Source organism: Hipposideros armiger, unplaced genomic scaffold (genome assembly GCF_001890085.2).
Source record: "Hipposideros armiger isolate ML-2016 unplaced genomic scaffold, ASM189008v1 scaffold_60, whole genome shotgun sequence".
Classification (NCBI taxonomy): Eukaryota; Metazoa; Chordata; class Mammalia; order Chiroptera; family Hipposideridae; genus Hipposideros; species Hipposideros armiger.
In genome coordinates, this window is record NW_017731410.1 from 2,090,187 (window position 1) to 2,115,663 (window position 25,477).

At 37.0% G+C, this 25,477-nt stretch overlaps 1 protein-coding gene across 1 annotated transcript in view; it reads left to right on the forward strand.

Annotated features, from left to right (window-relative positions):
* Nucleotides 1-25,477, forward strand: part of ITGA1 (integrin subunit alpha 1) — a 154,954-nt gene that overhangs the window by 36,295 nt on the left and 93,182 nt on the right. The gene's annotated exons all lie outside the window — the stretch shown is intronic.

The following is a 25,477-nucleotide window of genomic DNA, read 5'->3' on the forward strand; positions in this document are numbered from 1 at the left end:
ATAGGCCCCTGTGCAGCAGCCTAGGCCATTCCTCTCTTAGAGACCGGGGTCCTGGTTATCAAGAACCATGCAGCCATGTTCAAGGGCAGAGCGGGTCCCACAATCTCTGCCTTGCACAGCTCCTCCTTGAATCTTGGAGGTGTCATCCTCCTGGAGAGATAGCAAAGCTCTTTTTCCAATTCTCCGCATTTCTGAAAAGTGGTGTGTTTATTCCCTCCCAGGCCTTTTCAGTTTTATTCTGTATCATGGGGAAAGTAATAATAGTGAAAACCTGTCTGTATTATGTCTGGCTACAGCAGATGGGGGTTTTCTGCGAAGTAATGTTTTCAAGTAGTGTCATCTAGCAGCTGGATTCCTTTGCCTGGACAGAATTGGCGCCCTAAAAGCAAAAAAGCACTTGGGGTGGAAAACTTGTGGCAGTTTGGAATCAATTTGGTACCGTTTAAAACCTCTCAATCCCAACATATTCTAAAGTGTTAAATGCTATCTACTAAGCAATCATATCTGAGGAATTTTTTCCATTAAACATTCAGTCTGGCTTAAACCTAATAAGATGCTAATCTTTTAAAAACTTGTTTTCCCTTATTTGGCTTTCTTTTTGTAACAGTCACTCAGAGTTTAATATACCAGAATTGCTGAATACAAGTGTGTGTCTAGATGGGGGGCGGCTGGCAGGAAGAGGAGTAGAAAATGCCCTGGTCTTGTTTTCCGGAGATCTGGGCCCAAACCTGGATTCTTAATTACGGGATTTTGTGACCTTGGGCATCTCTAAGCCCTTGTGAGCCAAATCTATAAAAGGGGGATAATGCCACCTGAAATGTGGGGAACAGTTAATAATGGGACCTTTGTGTAAGCACTCAGCTCACATATTAGGTGCTCAATAAATCTATGGCCTTCGGGAGATGTACGTGTTAACAGGTTTGTTAGTTCTTCTTCTTTAAGTAAATATAAAATGAATGTTATTTTTAAAGCTTTGATGTCCTGACCAAACAGATATTATCTTCCTCCTGAAGAAACTAAAGTGGTTTGAGAAGACAAATATCATTATAGGATAAGGATAGAAATCTTCAGAAATATACAATTGTGCTTTAATGCACCAAATATTGAAAACAGTGCAGTCAGAATAACATCTATTGGGTTGTCGTAAAAGTCATGACGTTTTTTTTCTATGTTTTTCGTTGCAAAAATAAGTCATGACTTTTCCGACAACCCAATATTTCATCTGCCAAAGTCTTACCCTATTTCTTGCCTTTGATTTAATTATAGGAGATTAAGATGGTAAGGATTTAGGAAGACCTAAAATATTTGTAAACAGGTATCTTTGCATATGCAAATAGGAATATATGAGTTTTAAAATGTTGTTTCAGATTTATTTATAGCAGAGGCCTGCAACCTTTTTCTCTGTATCAGGCCAGAGATAGTATACTTTTTAGGCCATGCAGGCCACACAGTCTGTTTAGTGATTACTTCACTCTGCCATTTGGCATTTGGCAAACAAGACATAGGACAGCTTGCTGACCCCTGGCCTACAGCAGATAATAGAGTATATCTACTAATCAGGCATAATTAAAATAACTTATCCAAAGAAAAATATGTGTATGAGTATACATTCATAAGTTATTAGCAGTTGTATAAAAATAATCTTAGTATATACATTTATTCCTTTAGCAACATGGCTTAAGTTTTTTATATAAAAAAATAGTGGTTCTTTTCTAAGTATATTGACTTGAGATGCTGGTATGTAAATTCCTTTGTAATTAGCTTGCATTTCACCAGGACTCTTTGAAGTTTTAACACAGAGCCATGTGGATTTGCACAATAAGCTTTACTGTTTTAATGTGGTAGACAAATTTCAAAATTGTTCTCAAACCCATTACATCAATGTCCAAGACAGGATTTCCTTCTGCTGCACAAGAATATTTTGTGAATTTCCTGGAAAGTACATTCAAGGATGGCTTACCTGACGGTATCTGAGCCATTGTGTTTTAAGGAATTTCCTGCAGGGATTAAACTGGTTAGGATTAGATCTCAGTGCTTTATAACCGTTTCCCACATTCACCTGAAACAATGCATTTTAAGAATGTGCATCCCTTTTTTGACATAAGAAGAAGCCAACTCAATCCTCATTCCTTAAAGCACCCAGCATTAATATGTACCTTAAAAAGGCATCCAGTCTCCCACCATGTAGAGATTCTAATTTTAATTTTCTAAATTCTAATTCTATTGTATTTTGAGAATAGGAATCAGAGGCTTAATGCAAGAGTAATAACAAGGCAGACATGGTTAGCTGTTAAAAGGCCCCAAAATGTCAGTGGCTTAACACTGACTCTTTCTTCCATGTCTCAGTCCAGTGTGGGATGGATGGCCCCACTGTCTCATCCTATGCCATCAGGAACACCAGCTTCTAAGATCACAGCAGGAGGAAAGAGAGAGGTGTAGGAAGCAGCACACTGGAGGTGACACAATATCACTTCTGCTCATCATTTGTTGACCAGAATCAGCCCACATGGCTCCCACCTAGCTGCAAGGGAGGCTGGGAAATATGGAGTAACGCATGGATGTTCAGTGATAACTGGTGAGCCCAAATTGACACCAAAAAACATTGAAAGCACTTGGTTCTTGTGCCAAGTCCAAAAATCAATCAGATAAGGACTAACAAACTTATTAATATTATTTCAGCTTTCATTTAGTTGGGTTTTTTTATAAGAACATATGCTGATAGGATGTTTGCTACATTCTGCTTGTTTTCCTAATTTAAGGTTATTATGTTTAAAATTCTCTGTCCTTTAACTTATGAACAGATGAAACTCTTATCTATTGGGTTGTCGGAAAAGTCATGATGTATTTTTCTATGTTTTTTGTTGCAAAAATGCGTCGTGACTTTTCCGATAACCTAATAACTGTATAACCCTTAAAATTTCTATCATGTCATATATTCCTTTGTATTGATAGCCCACTTCCTGTGTGTGTGTGTGCGTGTGTGTTTGTGTATCTTGTTTCTCCAATTACTACAGTCACTGAGGAAAACAATTATGTATCAGTGTGTACTCAATAACTGTTTGTTGATTAATAGACAAAGGGAATTTTGTATACACCCGTGAATTTGGAGACTTGTATTCATTAAACTTCTGTACCATTCAGTAACATAAAGATTAAGAGTGACTGTCTTTAGTTTGCATTTTTAAGGCTGCTTGGGGATTTTAGTTTGGATCAGTGTCTCTCAAAGTATGTCCTAAGAACCTACATTAGTCAAAAAGTTACGTGTTTAGGCTGCTCTTTTTTCCTCCATGTTGAGTGAAAATGGCCCTATTAAAACCCATAAAAGAAGAATAGAACCCTTTCTGTTCAGGTGCATGTTGCTGTAAGAAAATTAGCCCATAATAATTGGTAAATGAGCAATGACATCCCTACAGCACATGTCACTATAATGCAGTTTCCCCAGCACTTTAATGTTTACACCACCTGGTACCAGCACTTGAATGCCAAGTACATGAAGAGCTGGACACAGCAGGCATGGACTCACTATGTACGCAATGCCCACTCTCCTCACACTCTTCCTCTTGGCTTCGTTTTGCCTTCATGATGTCTTGCTAGGGCTCATTACATGGTCAGCCCACACTTCATTCATTTTCCCCTTGTCACCATCACTCTGCAGCCTCAAAGTTTTTTTACTCCCCTCCACTGAAGTCCTATATTTAGTGTAGTGTTTATTCGTCAGGAATTTAACATGCCTTTAAAATTGTGCTAGTATTTTCATTTGGGTTGTTACTGATTTTGCTTGTGCTTTGTCTAAAAAGTTGTGTAAATTTTGAGCACGTTGCCCCAAATCCATTTTTACCATAAGCTCTGATTTTTTACGTGTGCCTTTGCAGAAACCATGCGGTTGCTGTTAGGAGTGACTGCATCACATGATAGGAGACATGCCTATATTATTACAACTTTGGTAGCATGTTTTATGGAATAGTAGAATGTCAATAACAAAACGGGCAGTGGGCCTACTTGAGGAGTTTCCACAGGGAGTCAGTTTTCTGACCTTTTATCCTTTATATTTTAGAGTGCTTTAGAGTTCCCAAATGTTGTTCACATGCAGAGTCTCATTTCAATCTTAGAATAAAACCACAAGGATTGTTATTAGCATTTCTACTTGACAGACTTGGAAGTTGAGGCTCAGAGAAAAGAGATGTTTTATCTGAAGTAGGCTGGTGACAAAGTTCTGGCTGTAATTAGTTATTCTATACACATGAACATATTTGGAGCATCTATTTTATGCAATGTACTGGAGATACAGAGATAAATAAGATGAAACCCAGCCCTTCTCCAAGTCTTCCTCCTCTGTCCCTCCCATTGATGGAGGGACTCTTCAGCTTGGGCTGAGCGGGGCCAGGCCTTTTACTCATTCCCAGAGAGGCGACAGCATTGCTAGTGTCCTAGAAGAGCTGGCGGCTAAGTACCCTGGCTGCTCTGCAAAGGCTGCAGGACAGTTGGGTGGCACCTGGCCAAGGGACCTCAGCCTGCTGCCAACTGGAAGTCTGTCACTTGACTCTGTTCCCTTCCAGTCCCTATTCTAGCCTCTACCCATAACATTGTTTTACTCATTGGAAACACGGCTGCAAGACTACAGAGGGCCTGTTGCCTCCAATCTTTCTGCCATGTGTATGCTGTCTTTACATCCCAGGGATGCATAATGAACATGGCCCATCATCACTTCATGTGCTTCATAGTGTGAGCTAGTGGACAAGGAGCTCAAACAAGACAGGGAAATTGTTTTCTCCTCTGGGTTCCACCAGCAAACTAGCCATAGTATCTTAGACAAGCTATTTCAAGTGCTTGGGCTTCAATGTTCTCATCCTTTAAGGCAGCGGTTCTCAACCTTTCACATGGTTCGCCTAACCATTGGAAAAGACATATTTTCGATGGTCTTAGGAAACAAGACACCACTCCTTTATCCGTCTCCAGGCCCACATGCAGATACGCCCACATATGAGTACCCAGCGACTCCTGTGAAAGGGTCATTCGACCCCCAAAGGGGTCGTGCCCCACAGGTTGAGAACCGCTGCTTTAAGGACACTCTCTAATTAAATGGTCTAAATAAGACCTTTTCCAGCTGTAACCTTCTGAGATTTCTCAAGGGCACACTTGGGTTTGTTCAGTGTGTGCTCAAAGAGGGCCTCCAAGGAACCAGGTCCAATGAGCTTTAGAGTGAGTGAGCTCTCCTAGTGGTGCAGACTTTCCAGAGATCCTTCTGAATCTTGGACAAGGCTCAGAGCGAATGATCAAAATGGTAGCACCTAATTTTTATGGAGTATTTAAGTATTTTACATGATTGTGGATTTTTTGTGTGTGTGTGTGGGTGGGTGGACTTTGCCCACCATCTGGAACAGGCAACCTTGTTGTTAGGAGCACTTGGTTTCACCAGCTGAGCCATCCGCCACCTGTTGGCAGCTCAGCCGCAGCTCAGGCGCAGCTCTCTGGCCCATGTGGGAATCAAACCGGCGACTCTGTTGCTCAGAGCTTGCATTCTTGAGCAAGCTCTTAACCAACTGAGCCACTTGATTGGCCCCATGATCATGAATTTTTTAAAAAAACATTAAAAAAACATTGACAGAGCTGTTTAAGATGCAGAGACATTAATAAAGAAGATAAACATGTTTGAGGCCAGTTCAAATTATTTTTGATGAATAAAATATTGGAAAGACAATCATTTTCCAAATTAATGAGAAAGTCTATATATAATGTTCATATTATTATCAATTTCATTTCTTGATTAAAGATACTTAATCACAAATAAACATGTAAATGTATGTATTTATAGTGAGTGACACTGAAGGTTATTTTATTCTCTCTGCCACCCAACCTTTTTATGCCTTAGGAAAATAGAGTTCACCTAACTCCTGAGATCTCTTTTAGTTATAGTTTTGATCCCACGATCCTGCTGTAGGCAGAACCCACAACCAACTAGATGTTTATTTACTTGGTCAATATTTAGCCAGTGGTTGGGCATTTAAATGTCCCAGTGGAGACAGAGAAAGCAGCACAGAGAGTGGCGAAATACAGGCAAAATAAGATAAATAATTGGAAACTAGGGGACAACAAAGAAAAGGGAAAGGGGAAAAGATGAATAGTGCTGTTAACATTTCTTTTTAATTTCTCTCAGATACTTGGAAAATACAAGTTTTTATATGCCTGTAGTAGCCTTACAAAGAAATTAAGCGTATCATCAACACTTGCCAACTTACTTCACGAGTATCCAAAATATCATTAACATGTTCTACACTCCTGAGATAGATATTTGAAATTATAGCTTGAAGAAAATGTACCCTAACTTAAGAATGCTGTATTTGTTTCCTATTCTCATACTTAATGATCTGTGACTTAATTTCTTTCAGTCCTGCTCACGCTTTGTTCTATGGGTTAAAATACAAATATACACATACATATATTACTTACCAAAGTACATTTGAATATGTACACAAATCATCCAAATATCAACATCTATCTTTATTTGTGTTTTCTTTTGTCTCTCACTAAAGACATATAGCTGGGAAGGTTGTTCTTTCATCATAGACTGATAAGTAACCAAGTAAAACATATTGTACTTTTATTCAGTGTTAGTGGCAGAAAGCCCAGTTTGCAGAATGCCCAATTACACAATCCTATATTAGACACCAAAGAGAATGTATTTTACAATTTTTCCTTTTTTTTTTGTTTTAAATAGGAAAAATAAGGACTGCATGTGAACTACAGTTACCTCAATATAAACAGTTTAATTTAGAAAAAAGCATATTGTTATCTGATGAGGGCGGATAATTGAGCTCCCTTGTATTTTTTATTGTGGTAAAATATACATTTAAAATTTTGCCATTTGACCAAATTAGAGTTACAATTCAGTGGCATTAAGTACATTTACGATGTTGTGCAACCATTGCCAGTATCTAGCTGGAGAACTTTTCACCACCCCAAATAGAAACCCCATATCCATGAAGCAATCACTCCCATTCCTTTCCCACAGGCCCCGGAAACCACAAGTCTGCTTTCTGTTTCTGTGGCTATGCCAGCTCTGTATATTTCATATAAATGGAATCCTACAACATGTTGCCCTTTGTGTCTGACTCCTTTCACTTAGCAGAATGTTTCCAAGTTTCAGTCATGTTGTAGCATATAGTTCCTTTGTATAGCTGAATAATATTCCACTGTGAGGATATATCATATTGTGTTTATCCATTCATCAGTTGATGGGAATTTGGGTGTTTTTCACTTTTTGGCTATCATGAATAGTGCTGCTATTTGAGTACAAGTTTTTGTGTGAACAGGTTTTCGCATTTGTCAGGTATTATACGTAGGGGTGGAATTGTTGGGTCATATAGTACCTGTATGTTTAACTTTTTGAGGAACCACCAAACTGTTTTCCACAGTCGCTGCATCATTTTACATTTCCTTCAGCAGTGTATGAGGGTTCCAATTACTACAGGTCCTTGCCAAAATTTACTTTCTATTTTGTAGGGTTTTGTTTGTTTGTTTGTTTGTTTGTTTGTTTTTATAACCATCCTACTGGGTATGAAGTAGTATCTCATTGTGGTTTTGACTTATTGGGTCATTGGGAAAGTCATGACGCATTTTTGCATTGAAAAACATAGAAAAATATGTCATGACTTTCCCGACGACCCAATACCTTTTCCAAATAATTACTGACCGTTGACCATCTTTTTATGTGTTTATTGGCCATTTGTATAACTTATTTGGAGAAACATCTATCGAAGTCCTTTGCCCACTTTTTAGTTGGGTCATTTGCCTTTTTGTTGTTGAGTTGCTTCTTATTTTGAAAGGAAATGGACCCAAGGGGGCTTCAGTTGTGCTGGAAATATTCTTTTTCTAGACTTGGGTGGTAGTTACATTGGGGCATTCACTTTGTGCCCTTATGTACCTTTGTAAAAATGAGGATGTGTGCTCTTTTCTGAATATTTACTTTCCTAGGGTTGCCATATCAAATTACCATAAACACAGTGACTTAAAACAACAAAAATTTTGGCTAGCATCAAAAAGACAAGCGATAACAAATGCTGGCGAGGATATAGATAAAAGAGAACACTTAACACTTGTGCACCATTGGTGGGAATATGAATTGGCACAGTCACCATGGAAAACAGTATGTAGATTCCTCAAGAAATTAAAAATAAAACTATTATATTATCCAGTAATTACACTTCTGGGAATATATCTGAAGAAAATGAAAACATTGTCAAAGAGATATCTGTACCCCATGTTTATTGCAGCACTATTTACAATTGCTAAGACATAGAAATAACCTAAGTGTCCATTGAGAGATGAATACATAAAGAAGATGTGGTATATGTATACCATGGAATATTATTCAGCCACAAAAAAGGAGGAAATCTTGCCATTTGTGACAACATGGATGAACCTTGAAGACATTATACTGAGTGAAATAAATCAGAACAGAGAAAGACAAATACTATATGATTTTACTTCTATGCAGAATCTTTAAAAACAAACAGAAACTGTAACTCATAGGAAAAGAGATCAAATCTATAGTTACCAGAGGTGATGTGATGGGGGAATTGGAGGAAAGTGGTCAAAAGGTACAAACTTCTAGTTATAAGATAAATATTTAGTAGGGATGTAATGTACAGCATGATGACTATAGTGAATACTACAGTATGGTGTATGAATGTTGTTAAGAGAATAAATCCTAACAGTCGTCATCACAAGGAAAAATTTTTTTCTTTTTTTTTTATATATATATATATGATGGGGGAAGGGGGGCAAAAAATGTATACACATGACTTGTATTCATTTTTTGTTATTGGTATATATTGAGTATTACAATTTTAATACAGTTTTTTTTCCTTTCTTAAAATGTGTATACATTTTTTGGCACCCTCTGTATATGAGATATTAGCTAAACTTATTGTGGTAATCATTTCATGATATATATAGAGGGTACCAAAAAATATATATACACATTTTAAGAAAGGAAAACTGTATTAAAATTGTAATACTCAATATATACCAATAACAAAAGATGAATACAAGTCACGTTTGACTTCTGCAATTACAAGAGGTGTTCAGAGTGGTTACCATCAGCATCCAGACACTTCTGATTATGGCAAACTACTGCTTGGGCAACGTTGGCCAAAGTGTCCACTTGTATACATTTTTTTGGCACCCCTCGTATGTCAAATCATTATGCTATATATCTTAAACTTACACAGTACTGCATGTCTATTATAACTCTATAAAAATTGGGGGGGGGGAAGCAAAACAATGAAAAAACAGAAATTTATTGTCTCACAGTTCTGGAAGCCAGAAGTTCAAATTCAAGATGTAGACAGAGCTATTGCCCGCTCTGAAGGACCTAGGGCAGAATCTTTCCTTGCTCTTTCCAGTTTCTTGTGGTTCCTTGAATTCCTTGGCCATCCATGGCTTGTAGACATATCTCTCCCATCTCTACTTCTGTCTTTACATGGCCTTCTCTTCTTTGTGCTTCTTCTGGTTCTAGGTATCTCATCTCCCTTTCCTTTATCTTATAAGGAGAGCAGTCTTTGACTTTTAGGCCTACTCCAAATAAAGGACAATCTCATACTGAGATACTTAATTACATCTGCAAAGGGCCTATTTCCAAATAAGTTCACATTCACAGATAGCAGGGTTTGCAACTTTGGACCTGTTTTTAAGGGGACTCCATTGCACTACGCTGAATATATGTCATGCTTTATTTTATTTTATTTTATTTTATTTTTAAGGTTGGAAGGAAAGAAATGGTAAACAATTTTAGAAAAATGTGGTAATTTGAGTTTTTGAGTCAAAAAATCTGTAGACTAGTGAGACACAGAAAATCATACAAACTCACCACCATGTAAAAGAGAAATTCTTGATCAGTTTTTGAAAAATGACTTCACTAATTATGATTCTGAAAAGAACTTTTCAAACAAGATTTTCAAAGGACATTGATGTGTTTTTCTCTTTTTTGAAGAGCAAGGTAATGAAAACAGTACCATATTCACATATAGAGAGAATACTTTTTAAGGTACTAAAGAGTTTAGGGTTTTTTGGTATTGCCAATACAGGACTACTAAAATGTTCAGAAAGCATGTTTATTTTTTTCGTTCACACTGTTACCCCTGATGAACTCTTGTTTTTTTGCTTTGATCTTTAAATCATCTCTAATGTTGAGATTTGGGCCTTTTGACCGTTGTGATCCTAACTTTAGTCTGGTGTGCGGTTAGCTCAGGATTCAAGTCATAAAAGGAATATTATACCTGACACTTAGCTCAGCATCTTTGTCTTTTAGTGTGACGTGTAGCTTATGACCAACTTTGTTGGGCTGTCATCTCATACATCAGTTAAAAATGTCAACGAAGCAATCCTTTCTTGTCAAGAATGACATTTGAGCCAATGTATTAAGTTATTTGAGTTCCTAAATATAAAAAAGTTGTTGATAGTTATTTGAGTTCCTAAATTTAAAAATTGGATTCCCTTAATTTTTAACTTTTCCAATAAGTTATGACTTTCTGTATGAACTCCAATCAACTTAAAAATGACTGTTAGATTATTAAAAAAGAATACCCATCAAGCAAAATATGGAAAAAAAATTTTTAAAGCTATACTCACTGGTGAATAATTAGGACTTACGTTAAACCTTCATACAATCCTGCATTTGAAAGTATCCAAAATTTATCTTTGAAGACATGTTTTGTAGTGGGGACAATTTGAGAAGGTGGTGAATCAAAGCTTTATCATCTGTTTCTTAACAGATAGCACCATCCAAGCAGAAGGAAAAAAAAGTTTCCAGAATAGCACTAGGGTTCAGAAAATTGGCCTCTAAGCTTTCCGTTTTCTGAATAAGGCCTTTGTCTAAATTACTAAATTTGTATGTTCTCATACTAAAAGCCAATAGGGTATAGTTAAAAATTAAGAAAATCCGATTTTTAAATTTTTCACAAAGCTATATTATACCTTTAAAGTAGTAAAAGCTCGGTATTTTATAAAGTGTCCACACAAATTCTATTACTGATCTTTCATCAAAATATGGATGGAATAGTAGTTGCACTCAAGGCATGAAGAAAAAATATGCTTCAGGGTTTGGCTGTGAAATAGCTGACATGCAACAGAATCCCTCACAGTTTTTCACTCTCGATGCCAGGCAGGGGTGCCAGTTTGTTCCCTCCTAATAAGACCGGTCTGACACAAAGCTGCAGTTATTCTGTGGTGACATCATCACCACCCTGCCCTTTTGCTTGTTTTTAGATGAATTATTCCTATGTTGCAGAGTGGAAGATTTCAATTTTAAATCTGACCTAGCAATGAAAGGCAGTGTGATTTCTGTGTCATGTTTTCATCCTGCTTCATTTTTTCCTTCTGGCAGCACTTCCAACATAGACATGAAACTCTGAAAGCATTTTCCAATTTGAAATATAGAGTCCTTTTGGGAAGTTTGTTTTGTTTTGTTTTGTTTTGTTGAAATATAGTGAATCACCAACCTAATCAACAAAAAGAGGGATTACACTTTTTCATAATACATAAAGGATTACCCAAGTTAAGTCCCAAGATGTCTATTCCCAACTTGCTTTTAGATAGTACAGTCTTTTTCAATGATTAAACAGGAAAGGAAAAAAAAAGTAGGATTGTCTGGATTTATAAAATTGGCAGCCAAATTACAATAATCACAATTATAGTAACCCCGTAGGGCTTTTGACATTTTTTCTTCTTTTTGAACCTCATAAGTTAGTTATTTGGTTATGCCTTACATCTGTCCAGTGACTAAAGCCCTTTGAGGGAAAGGCTACTGGTTTATCCGCCTTCAACCCTCATAGATTTTCCACATTAACTTGCACATGGTGGATTTTATTAGTGTGTGCTGACTGAATATAACATATTCATAGATTTTGTCACATATAGACATTTATTTACATACTTGTAATCTATGTACACATCAGGCCCAGTCCACTTTTCTCTCTTACTTCTGTATTTGTAAACTTGTGAACTAATAGCTTTTTTTGGGGGTGGGGTGAGGAAAGTAAGAAGGAAACATTTGAGTCAAGTCATGGTAGCTATTTTTTATTTTTATTTTTTAGCTACACTGCCTTAGTGGCACGGTCACTTAAAACATGGCAGCACCTTCTGAAACCCTCACTTAGATAAGAGAGCTGCCAAAAGAAGGTGGTTGCTGGCCTTTGATGAAATGTGGGGGGCAAATAAAACAATGAGTGAGGTGTCTCAGACCTTCCGACTCTATGATTCTGATTTATCATTAAACCAGTTAAATATTGGGAAGTCATAATTCATTATATGCAGGTTCTCCTAAACTCATTAGTTTGACCTAGGATGAGTCAAATGGATTTCTCTTGCAGAAATTACAATATACAACCAAAAATTATATACACTATGTCAGAACAGGGAATGAATACTATCACTAGAAATCTGGGAGTAGGTTTAAATACTAAAAAATATCCAAAGTATGGAAAAGACCCTTTTTATTCTAACAGAAACATCTATATATATATATCTATGTATCTATCGATCTATCTATCTTTCTATTTAATCCTGATGCCATGCTCAAAAGAGTTTTGTTTTGTTTAGTTTTGGTAAGCCATCCAAGATTTTAAAATTGGAGTGTTTCCTTTGTGTAGTATCAATAGACAGAAAAGACCATCTTTGAAAAACAGTAAAATGGTCTTTCACTAGGATAAGCTACTGTATAGAGCCTTCAGGGTCCTGACTATTGCCTCATAAAAGAGTGTATCCAGTCTAATGCCACTTAATTATCAAGATATTTTTATAAGATGCACTAACTCTACATGTCTTTAAAAAAACTCATAACGTTATGTAATATATTGTGGGCTTCCTAAAGCATTTTGGCTATATATCTTCTGAAAAATTTGTTTCCTAGTGAATATGCATATCCAGCCATTTTACCTATTTATTAAATTATTCCCATGACTTTACTACCTTGAACTTGGCCAGAGTTCAGAATTTTTTGAAAGCTTATTCATAGCAACTATACTTCTTTTTTTGGGGAGGGAGGGGGTGAGCAGGGAAGTGTTGTAGGTATCGAGATTTCTTTTTTATGTGATCATAAAGTTATGTATAGTTTAGAGCAAGTTTATTTTGTTGCAAGGACATATTTAGGAGTAGTATTTGTTTAATAAGTTGAAGCTATTCAGATAAATATATATGTAAATTAAAATATAACTAAAACCTGTGATTTGGCCATTTAAATGGGAGGTGTGTTAGTTTAGTTGAATTGTACCATGGAAGGCAAAAAAAGAAAAGGAAAACAATGGCTGGGTAAGGCAGCACAGAATTGCAGATTTATATGAGATGAGAATTAGACTCAATAAGAAACTCTTTTTTAAAAGGATATTATTCATATTATATATTCATTCATTCGACAACTTCTGTTGACCACTTATGTACCAATGGATCCATTAAGATTAGGCTTCCCTGACACTAGCAAAACTGTGACTTTAAGTAACTTAAGGAAAACAGGAAAATGCAGAATAACATATAACATCAAAGAAGTCTACATGAAGGTAGTTCAGTGCCAGTATGGTGGCTCTGTTGTCATTATAATCCCGTGCTACTTCTGTCTTTCCATTCCAGCATTCTGTCACATCACTTCCATTCAAATTCACCTCATAATCTAATATGGCAATTGGAGCTTTTATTAGTCTGCTCAAGTTTCCATGACAGACTATCACAGGCTGGGTTGCTTAAACAAACAAACAAAAAATTACTTTCTCATAGTTCTTGAGGCTAGAATTCCAAGATCAAGGTGCCATCAGGGTTGGTTTCTGGTGACACCTCCCTTCTTGACTTGTAGTGAGCAGGTTTCTCACCATGTCCTCACATGGCCTTTCCTCATTGCATGCATGTGGAGAGAAAATCGCTGGTGTCTCTTCCTCCTTTATCAGGACACCAGTCCTATTGGACTAGGGCCTCAATCTTATGACCTTATTTAACCTTAATTACTTCCTTAAAGGCCCTATATCCAAACTGAGTCTCAGTGGGTGTTAGGGCTTCAACATTGGAATTGGGAGAGGCACAATTCAGTCCCTCTCAGAGCTCTTCCTCTTATGTAGAAATTCATTACTGAAGTAAGGAGAAAGACAAAAGAAGGAGAAAATGGAAGGGCAAATCTTTTAGGTGAATCACTTCTGCTTAAGGAGCTTCCTGGATGTCTCATACAAAATTTCCACTTACTTTTCATTGATCAGTATTTAGTCATAGAACTCCACTTTGCTACACAAGTTTTCTTTTAGCCATGCGCATTGCTACCCTGAGTAAAGTAAAGATTTTATTGCTAAATAAAAGGAAGAAATACCTATTAGGAGTCAATCCACCATCTTTGTTATATCTAGAAATTGTTCTAGGCATTGAAGATAAGAATATGAGTTCTTAATTTTTAGTAGCTTATAGTCCAAGAGGGGAATAAAGCATGTAACCTAGATACCTGTAATGTAATATAATGTGTCCTATGGGATAAATAAGTTAAGGTCCTGTGGGAATACAGAGAAAGAATGATTATCAGTGGGAGCAGCTCGGGAGGGTGACCTTGAGATAGACTTTAAAAGATGGATGGAAGTTCTTAGGCTGAGAAGTGATTCAGATGAGAATAGAAGATGTTTCAGGGGACTGCAAATATTAAAGGGTGGCCATAACTTGACATTCTTAGCCAGAAGTGGTAATGAGATTGGAAAAGTGAAATGATGCCTCATTTTAAAATGCTATTTAGGGAGTAGGACAGAATTTATTAGGCTCTGGAGAGCCATCCAAAAATAAGACAGTATTATAACCAGATATGTGTTTTTAAAAATAACACTTTGGGCAAAAGAAAGGAAAATAAATTGATGAATTTAGAGATAGAGGTGTGTGTGTGTGTGTGTGTGTGTGTGTGTGTGTTTTACTGCAAGAAACTCTTCTAAGCAAATGTGGTATTAGATCCAATTAATGTCAGAAGGAGAGGTCTTTGTTATTATCGATTCATTTGTGTTAATTTCTGCCCCTTTAAAGGTCCAAATAATAATTTAAGAGCAGAGAGTTGCACGAATACATAGAATGGTGAGAAATGATGAGGTCAGCAAGCTTTCTAAAGTTGAGAGAGGTAGTTGAGGAAAATTGTCAAATACACATTCTCATTCATCTGCCATAATCTTGCTATATCCTATTTAAACTTGCTGATAATTGTAGAACTCCATGGCATTTTTCCTTTCCATCTTTATATGTTTATATTCTCAGAAGGAAATGTTCAGTCCACCTGTAGCAGGCTGGAGAGTTCTAAATTGAGAGCTGACCTATTTCTTTAACGTCTTTCCTGAGTGCCTAGTGTTTGTGAAATAAAAATGGCCAGTGGAAAGCCAGTAAGTGTTAATGACTTATTTCCATATTTCTTAGTTAAACTTCTCCCAGAGTAACAAATTATAAGCTCCTGGAGCAGCACATGTGTCTCTTTCTTAATGTGACTCTGAGTTCCATAATTTGGATTGTCTGCACTTCTCCAAAGAGGTACTGATCCATCCATATAAATAGTGCAGTCCTGGAATATGAAATAAGAAACTAGAATGTGGACAAGTTCTGAGGAAACTATGGAAAGGAACTAGCGGAAATTCTAGCAGTCAATACATTTTCAGTTCAGTGTATTTGTTTAAGCAAATTATGGACTTTGGCTAATTATAGTGTTAATCTCATTTCCAAATTTTTTTTACATTTTTTGCCCTTCCAGCTTCACCCTCAGTAATGTTCACCAGAGTGTGATTATGAGATTGCGGCTCCATGGGGGTAACCGGTTAGCTCAATTGGTTAGAACGTGGTGCTGATCACACCAAGGTTGCCAGTTCGATCCCCACATAGGCCATTGTGAGCTGCGCCCTCCTTAAAAGAGTCAACTATGCCATTGTGGCATGAAAGCAATGTGTAACCAATGACCATGGCTGTTCCCCAATGAAATTAAAAAAAAAAAAAAAAGATTTTAGCTCCCACAGCAAACTACCCTTGGCCAGATCTCCACCAGACTGTAGTTCACCTTGCTTGCTGCCGAAGTTATTACAACTCCCCCTTATCCTAATCACGCTTCCTTATATCTTCTTCTGCTGACCCTCACTCTCAATGTCACTAAAGGTCAAGGTATCATATAAATAGGAAATGGGTTAAGATAATTAAGACCATTCATTCAAGTTCTTTCATTTTGTGTCTCCCGGCAGCTCTAAGAAACAGAACAGCATTGTGTTTGTTCTAAATTTCTTTGTCAAAAGTTATAAAAATAGGACAAACATAGAATAAAATTGAGAATTGGAGATGTTCTATCACGTCAATACATCTTCAAACATAATAATTACATAGAGAAAATTTATAAGTTTTTTATGAAATGAAATACATGAAATACTTCAAGCTAACAAGAAATTTTAAGAAATTATATAACAAACATGAATGTGCTCAATACCCAGCTTGGTGAAATCTAACTATTTCCCCATAATTGTTTCTTCTTCATAAGAAATAAAACACCATTAGGATTTTTGAGAAAGCCAAATAATGAACAAATCTGTCCCTCACTTGAGGTCAGAACCAATTGGGAAATGACAACAAATCACAATGGAGCACAGCTGATGAATGGAATTCCCACTGTTGACCCCTAGATGAAGATGACTTACCCTCCAGCACCAGATCAGAGCCTGACACTGGAGGAATAGAATAAAGCTGGTTTGGGTTTTTTTTTGTTTTTGTAGAAAGGCTCACTTCCAAGAGAAAATAAATAAGAGAGAAGTCTGGGCTACTGTAGAGTTTCTCCTTCCAAACTCACCAATCAGTTAAATGTGAAAGGAGGGCAGGTATAGGAATAGACAAGGAGTGAGCCTTACAGCTAGTGAGGCCCCCTCCACCTGGCAGGAATGGAAAGTGAGCTGTGTCCTCTAAAAACATGTCAAGTTACAGCCATGTTTTTATCTCCTTTTGGCACCCATTATCTCCCTTCCCTTTCCCCCAGTCCGGAGGTAACCTCTACCTGCGTTTTAAGATCCTTTGATATGACAAGTACTTAGTCGCTAGAGTTGTGATTCTAAGTACAAGAATGCTTTCATTAAGAAAAACACTGGCAGCCGATTCTTGGGGATATTAACTATAACATCTGTATTTACTTCAGTTTCAAGATACCCTGTAGGCTAATGGAAAGAATGTAAGAGATGATGCTACTTAGATAAAAATGGAGTTTGGATCCAAGGATATTACTGCTCCGCTAACGTTCTAAGTGCTAAAAGATCATTATGGTCTTAGTTAGCAACAACAATTATAGCTAAGAAAACAAAGTTTAGAGCTTTCTCAAAACAGAAAAAAAAAGCATCAAAAAGTTTTATCTTTCCCCTGAAAAGAAAACAAGCATTCTCCTGACCCTTGCCTTCTTAAATATTTCAACATTCCAGGCTACTGAGATTTTTCTTCATCTCTTATAAACAAACCCCAGTGTCCTTTAAAATAGTTTCTGATTTCTTTTCCAAATTTTTTCAGGTGAATAACAAGCTATATTCATTTAGCTTACACTATTCCCTCTTGATAAACCAGATAAGTTTTAAATTGAGTAGAGGTACCAAAAGCTTTTGATGAGAGGAAGGCTTGGTAGTGAATGATATAATGGAAAATTTCTATAATAAGTAACTAGGAAGGAAGAATAATTATACGGAATCATTTCAGTTTAAGTGATACTATATTATTAGGGGCAGTACTGAGACATCCAGAAATATTAACCTATTAAACGGTATAGGAGAATCAGTAATGGCATCTCTTCGTGCCTGGAATTTGAAATTGCCAGTTAAAGCTACTGGGTAACTCTAGAATGAGCAATCGTTTTCTTATAGGTTTTGTTTTTGGTTGGGGTTTGCACAGTATTCCATTTTGTTAGCTTCATGAAACCCTTAATGTATTAATGTTAATGATTGACCAATTGCATGTTAAACCAGAAAGCATTTAGATAACCGTATTCCATCAGGAAGGACTGTTATAAATCTGTACACTTTGCTTCCCGCTTCTGAGCAATTTGGCAAAAAGCAAACAAACAAAAAAGCAAAACAAAAAAGAAAAAATGAAAGCTCAAGGCTAATTAAATGTAATATCCCTTTGGGGTTCATGGCAAAATAAAATATAGGTAGACATCATTTTATGTGTTTGATTGCATTCTTAAAACCTTGCATAAAAATCAAAACATTTTTGAAAGTCTAGGCATGTCCCTTTTGAAAAAATACTGTATCTGACTCAAAATACCAGTAATTATTTCCCAATCTGAATAATCAGAACCTAATTTAACTGATTTTTTTCCATTTTTTTGGAATTCCACTAAGTGAGGAATGTCTGCTATATTTTATAGGTGATATATTGCAGTACAAATGATCACATTTTTTAAAAAGCTTAAAATCTTTGCCTCAAATTTCAATAATCTAAACAAATGCTTTCAACTAGTGTGTATATTTGAAATGTTTATGGTTATTCTTTTCCATTTGTTTTGTTACACCTAAGTGTGTTTTCACTCAAACAATTTTACCTCCAAATTGTACAATTAAGAAAAAGAGAATGGCTTTTGACTCTTTTTTGTACCATGTGCACATTAGGTAACTGCATAATCTTTTTTTTTTTTGTCACATTTTGGAGATGTCATTGGTTCAATTTAAGAGTCAAATCTTAGCCAGCTGTCATATGTACTCTGTGCATTGATGCCTTACAATAAAGGGCTTCAATAAAAAGTTGTACCTTTATTAACAAATTCTTTTCAATGAATTTTATTAATTTACATACAATTTCTTCTCAATAGTATATATGAGCTAGTAACACATTGCCAGTCCTAAGGTTATTTTTGCTAGTATGCACAACAGGTAGTTTCATGGGTCAGGAAAGTGAAGAGGTAGTTTACACGGTGATATGAATGATTTCCAATTTCCTAATTTCCGTTGGGCTTATTTAACATATAAACAAACAAATAAGAAATAGAAAAAAATTCACTGTTCCCAGTGAAGCAATGGAAGTATCTGAAGTAGTAACCATGTCTCATACACTTGGACATGTGCATACCCTTCAAAAGCTGACACTCAAGCCATCCAGAAAAACTGTTTCATTAAATAGTATAAGAGAATCAACAATGGACTCTCCCAGTGCCTGGAATTTGACATTGCCAGTTCAAGCTACTAGAGAAATTGGAAATCACTTATTTTACATTGCATACTACCTTTTTGATTTCCTGGTCCTCATAAGTACCTGTTGTGCATACTAACAAAAATAACTTTAAAACTGTGTCTTACTATGTCACTAAGAGATTATACATAAATTAATAAAACTCATTGAAAAGGTTTCATTAACAAAAGTACAGCTTTCATTTAGATTCTTACACATCCAAAGACTTTGGACCTCATGTTTCTGGGTAAGCACTTGATAACCCTGCTCTGTTTTGAAGTGTCTTATGCCTTCCTGTATGCTGTGCTCCATGCTGTGTGGTCACAGAAATGAATGAGTTCAGCTCTCAGGATGCCAGGGCAGCTGGAGAACAGAGTGCTGTGCTCGTGTTGCTTGCACAAACACACCAGGCATGTTTCCCACAGTGGGATCCAGGGACCCCTAAGGTTCTGCAGCTTTTTCATCCTGTAAAACACTGAGCCAGAAGATGATGCTGATAAGGTGGAGGCGTTGGGCTCTGAGACTGTTGAAGAATTTCGGGAAAAGGGACATTCTGAGAGGAGCTGGCAGAGCCAGCAATTATTTGCAGTGGGAGGATATGGGAAAAGAGCAGATGTCTGTAGATACTACAAAGAAAAACAAACTTCGTGGAAGAAGAAACTTATGTAGAAAAAAAATTTTTTTTTTTTTTTAACCAAAGATGTTTGGGAAACACTCTATTGGAGTTTAATATTCTGGGCAGCACTTACTAAAGGGGACAAGTTCTTACAGCCAGAATGACCTTTATACTAGTAATCTTCATTTCTTTGTTTATTCCATCTTGTTCCATTTATCAAACTTGTATTAAACACCTACTGTGTGCCAAGAATTGGGCCTCCTTGCCTCTCTCCCACTAGCCATATACAGATACACACATATACACACACTCACTTTGAAGTTCAAACACCATTTGTAATAACTGGAGGCCCACAGGACGTTAGCACTAAAAGTCAAAACAATTCACTCACTACACCAAGCTAAAGTTAAAAAGCAGCTTCCCAGGATAAAACTTGGAAAATCCTTGAACACTGAGGTGTTTATTTGGATTGGCTCTTCTGGACTTGCTGATGAAGGTAGATATCTTGCTGACATATTACATCATTTCTGCTGAAAGAACTTTGAATGGTGAGACGGACTGAGCCAATTTTTTTCTTACATAACTGTAGTGGGAAGTTCCAGTTGTTTGAAGGAGACACTGAGATGGATATGGTATATTTTCCAGAAAATATAAATTTCTGTATTTAAGATTATGATGTCATTTCCAAACACATGTGTTGGTTCTCTACTGTTTGCTCAAAGCTCTAACATTGTCTTCTTTCATTCTATTTTTGTTTCTCATGTCCTCACCACTGGAGTTCTTCGGCTCCTCCTTCTCAAGATGGCAATGTTGTAAAAATAATCATCTCAGAAGTCAAATCAACGAGAATGATGTAATGCTGTGATGTTATTGGACAGGCTCCGTTACACTTTTGATCAGATTTTATCTTTTAAGACACCAAGTATACCAAAATTGAGATCCAACTCACTTAGTTAGAGTAATTAGAATAATTAAACTAATTAAGACTTCAGATCCACAACACTGATATTATAAAGATACTTCATTACATATTACCAGCTGAGGAAATGGGCTTCCAACTTTCACCAACTCTTATCATTAAAAACGTCTTTCTTCCAACTCCCTGGAATGCCCCCATGTTAAATGTGTTTTATCTAAATGTAAGGGGAGAATAAAAAGTAAATTTGGAGTTATACAAATACCTAATGTATCACATCATAGTTACTGTAAGCATACATGACTTGAGGAGTTTATATCCATTCAAGCAGCAGCGGACGAACCCTTTCCACCAGGAAGCTTTGTAAGAGGTGCCCAGGATGTACCAGTGCCCAGGTTTGGGGTGCATGGGTCCTCTGCTGCCCTGCACCACAGCGGTTACACTGCCTAGGTGTGCTCTCTGATTCTCAGGTGGCTCAAGACGGTGACTCAGGTCGTATGGACTGTATATAGGAGAGGCGTCTGCAGGCTCATCCTATCCTTGGAACAGACTTTTGATCTTTGAAGTAGGTTAGAAGTAAAATAGCTGTCACTGGAGTGAGAGAAGCCTTGACTTGCTATTAGCTCAGAACCCGGGCGGTATCATAAACATGCACCACCTCTAGACGGACTGAGATGAGACGCCAAGGGATCTGACTGCAAGAACAGTGATCCCCTGCACTCCTCCTCGGCCAGCTCTTCCACCTGGTGGGCCGGACACCCTCATCTCAGGTTGTCTTCATACATGTCATTGCAACTGGGAGCAGAAACCGGAAATATGCTGTGGACATGAGTCAATGAACCCACTGTCCTGTCCCACTTGATATAACACCTCTGTATCACTTTTCAAGATACAAATGATCATCAGAATGGGGGAAAATCCCCTTCCAAAAGAAAACTCAACTGCCAGATGGTAAACTGACCCTTTGGATTTAACTTATGAAGTTCATTAACTCATGTATTGGCCATTCCCTAGGGAAGGCTTTTGTAAGCTCATTTTAAATGGGATAAACTGAGGCTCATAGAGGTTAGCTCATTTGCTATATATCTATTTTTTCCAAGCTAGGCCATAAGAGGTGTGAAAGCAGGAACACTGCCTTGTTAGGACTTTTATCTCCAGGGTCTAGCATATATTCAACCCCAAGTACACACGTGATTTGTATTTGTGGAATAGTTAAATAATACTCCGAAGCTACAAGATGATTAAGAGCTCCCATGGGCCATTTGAGGATTCTGTTGACCTGGGTTATTTTATTTTTATTAATATGATCAACTCAATAGCACTGCAGTCACAGAAAGCCTATGATTCGGCCTCAGAAGACCAACGCTGAAGTGCTGTGTCTGCCACTGACCCAGCCCGGCCTTGGACAAATCAGTTAACCCCTCTGAGGTCCAGTTTCCTAACACAGAGAGAGTAATGACCGCTGTCCTGCCTAACCGCCACAGTGTATGGCTGAGTTCAATACCAATATTTATATGCAAATGTAAGTGGCAAAATACAAGCAGAAAACACTACACAACTGTAGGTTAGGAAGAGGTTTCTCTCTTTTATTTGTCTTACACATCATAGTCCATCCTAAGGTTAAGAAATTGCACCAAATGATCCCTTTCACAAGAGATACCCTTCAATACCAATAATCTCATCTTCCTCCTCAGTTTTTAACCCTAAGGTATGTAATATATATAAGCATATTTGAAAGAGAAACCTTTTTCCCTTTTTTTCTACCTGAACTTACATGTTTGAGTTCAAAACCCTCATGCAGCTTCCTCAAGAGCTCTGTAGCGATGTCTTCCCTCTTTAATCTTCCCCCTCATTCCAGCCTCCTCCCAGCTGTGGCCGCTGTAGAAGAGCCCCCTCCTCAGATCTGCTCTCAAGAGATGGAAAGACATGGAAAGATGGTAGCCTCTCTTCTAAACACATCCTCATGTCGCCATCTACTAACCCTTCCCAGTTTAGTGCTCTTATGAAAACTGAATCAATATGAATGATTTGGGAGTCCTGGGAGATTGTGGACAAATGTCTCTGCCATCCTGAGCCCCCTTCTCCTCATCTGCACTGTGGTGATAATAGCATTATTCAATTGTAGGGTTATTGGCAAATTATATGAGGAGCATGTGAAGAGTAACACATAGCAAGTACACAATATTGTTATTGTTGTTATTAAGGAAAAAACATTTTTTTTGCTGGTAAATGTGAAATCAGAATTTACTTTTGACATCTGACCACTGTCTATGTTTTATTTCCAATCATTTTCACCCTATATGGCCCCTGAAGCCGCCTCAGTTTTGTTTGTTTGTATGTTTTGTTTTTGTTGGGCTTTGATTGAGAATAAGTATGATTTTGCTTTACTTCTGGTACATAAAGTTCCAAGACAACTTAGTATAACAAAATGAGCATTGAACCTGAAGTTATGAGTAGCTACTTTTACTGTTTATGCACTCCTTTAAATCAAAAGAACAAAATGTAAACTATTTTTTTTTTATGTCATCTCCTGTGCTTCAGGCTCCTTGGTGCCTTAGCAAACATGAAAGAGGCTGATTTACAATCACTTTGGGCAAATTGCCTGGAGAATTCTGAGGACAGGAAATGAAAAAAGTTCAGCACACACCCCCGGACATTCCACACAACATGTAGAATAAACAAACAGGCCCAAAAAGGAAACCAAAAGCTTTGCTTTTGTATTGGGGGGGGGGGGGGGAGACCATGAACAGCCTTTGGGAGAGCGTAGTTGTATACTAAAGATGAAGTGATGGAAAAATTCTTCAAGAGGGGTGAATTGACCTTGATTAATGATAACCCCTTTCCTCTTTTGTCTAAGGGGTGCTGAGAACTTTTAATTTAGGTAAATTCTTTTACCTGCATCAATTATTAAAGAGGGGTACCATGTTACAGATCTTGCCTCTCAAGCCCTAACAGAAATCAGACTTCCTGGGGATCTTGTTGGGACATGGATACTGATTCAGAAAATCTGGAAAGGACCTGAGACACTGGACCTCTCATGAGCTCCCAGGTGATACGGAGGCTGCTGTCTTGGTGTTCAGATATCTTTTTCAACAAAATCATTGATGGTAGTATTCTCATCCTTATCTATAGAACAGTGGTTTTAAACTCAGATGATTTTGCTGTCGGGAATTTAGAACTATCTGGAGACACTTTTGTCTTCACAACTCAGAGGGTACGACTGGCATCATGTGGATAGGGCCCAGGGATGCCGCTAAATACAGTGCCTAGGAGAGCCCCTCATAACAAAAAATGTTCTGACCCAAAATGTCAAGAGTGCCAACGTTGAGAAATCCCACTGTAGAAGTACTATTTTATGTGTTTCTCATATCAAAAATAATTTGTTGAAACTTTTCAAAAAATAAAACTAAACCTGTGAGGAAAGGGTAGGAGCATGTACTATTTTATTTAGTTTGGAGTAGAGAGTGAACAGGGTTTAAAACTGTCTTCAAATATATGAAAGGCTATTATGTGGAAGATGGTAACCAGCTGTTCTCCATCACCCTTGAAGAATGAACAGGAAATGTACATAAATGGACCTGTGCTACCCATCCATTGTTTTTCTGCATCTTCCAAGCGAGCCAGGCAAATGTCTCCATGATCTCGCTACCATATTTGTCCTGTCCTGTGTCTTATACCTTGCAGAGACCCTCCTAAATCCTTGGGACATATTTTCTTCTCACTGCCAAGTCACATTTCTCACTCCCCTTCAAAAATCTAACTTGGAAGTTTCCATCTCCATAAAGTTTTCCTTAACGAAGATGAAATTGTTGCCAGTTCACCTCCAACTACAACTGGCGCACTTCCTCCTTCAGCGTGTTATCTTTCATTCTACAAATATGTTATTGCTCATCTGTGTACAAGGAGCTGTGCTAGATTTTGAGAAGGAATAAGAAAGATGAGTAAGAGAACCCCTGCTTTTAAGAATTTTCCAGTCATAGATACAGAGAAGAAAACTGATGGTCACCAGATGGGAGGAGGAGTGAGGGGGCTGGGGAAAAAAAGGTTATGAGATTAAGAAATATAAATTAGCAGTTATAAAAACAGTCATGAGGATGTGAAGTACTGCATAGGGAGGATAGTCAATAATATTGTAATAACCATGTATGGTATCAGATAGGTACTTGACTTATCGGGTGATTACTTCATAATGACTATGCTGTAGACCTGAAACTAATATAATAGTGTATTGTCAACTGTAATTGAAAAATACATTTAAAAAATAAAAGTTAATAAATAATTTTTCAATCTAGGGGAAAAAATCTCACACAGAGAACTATAATGTAAATACTGTTTAAAAATTATCTGTAAGAGAGATTTTTTTTTATAAAAAGAGGATTTAGTTGTTAAAAGATTATTTTCAGGTGTGGAGATCAAGAAAGACTTTATAAATGGGTGTACATAAATAAATAAATAAATAAATAAATAAATATATATATATATATATATATATATATATATATATATATATATTATAAATAGATATACATAATTATCTTTTTTGAAGAACAAAATTTTCTCTAAGTAGTATAGAATCCTATGCTTCAAAGAATGACTTCATATTGTTACCAAAATGTGAAGGTTATGAATTAGAACATACAATGAATTAGAGTCTGGATTTAGACTATATTTATGGAAGAGTTTACAGTATGTAAGAAAAGAGAATTTTCCAAGATACATGTGGCTATATCATGGTTTTAATTAAGGGGAGTAGAAATTTAACCATCTCTGAATGCACCTTA